We start from the raw sequence: 865 nt of genomic DNA, 5'->3' as shown, positions 1-865 counted from the left end.
GGCATATACGACATAATGGGGAGCTGCCGTTCTTTAATATGTTGGCCTGGTAGTTCTTTGTAGGTAGGCATTGAACTTGGGCTGCTATGATAAACCCCTCTGTTTCTGATTTCAAGCCAGAGGCCATTAACCATTGGTGGGTAAGGGCTTTGTCAATATCTGCATTATTCGCTCTCTTTGGGTATTTGCCATTGAGAGGTTTTCCATGCCATTATTATTATTATTATTATTATTATTATTATTATTATTATTATTATTATTATTATTATTATTATTATTATCAACATCATCATCATCATCATCAGCAGCAGCAGCAGCATTATTTTCTCATTATAACTGGTTTTGTTAGAGTTCCTGGAGTCCTGCATGCGTAGCGGGCTTACTACCAGCTGCCAACAGCACCATGATATTCGTTCTTTTCAGCTATCTAATATTTACCTGATTATTCTGGGCATGCAAAGGCGGCAAGACATTTGTAGCAATTCTACTGGGCACTCTATTCCAATTTCCTTTATATACTTCTTGATGCCTTCTCATACTGTTCCTAACGACCCAAGAGTAATTGGCACTATCTTCACCTTCTTTTTGCAGAGCCGGGCTATTCCGTACTTAAGAGGGTTGTATCTATCTATCTATATTTTCACAAGGGGCATGCACCGTCAACAATATAGCATATGTGATGAATCTTGTCCACCACCACTAGATCTAGTCTGTATGCTCACTGACCTGATCTGTCTGGATTGGGAAATCCCAAAGAATTCTGCTAGTCTCCGACACTTTTACTCTCTTCAGTTTGTTCTCATACCACGTCTTGCCTCTCTGTATATCATTATTGTAATCATCATCATCATCATCATCATCATCA

The sequence above is a fragment of the Octopus bimaculoides genome, chromosome 1, assembly GCF_001194135.2.
Source record: "Octopus bimaculoides isolate UCB-OBI-ISO-001 chromosome 1, ASM119413v2, whole genome shotgun sequence".
Lineage (NCBI taxonomy): Eukaryota > Metazoa > Mollusca > Cephalopoda > Octopoda > Octopodidae > Octopus > Octopus bimaculoides.
The sequence above is the reverse complement of the archived record's forward strand: the minus strand, read 5'-3'. Positions refer to the sequence as shown.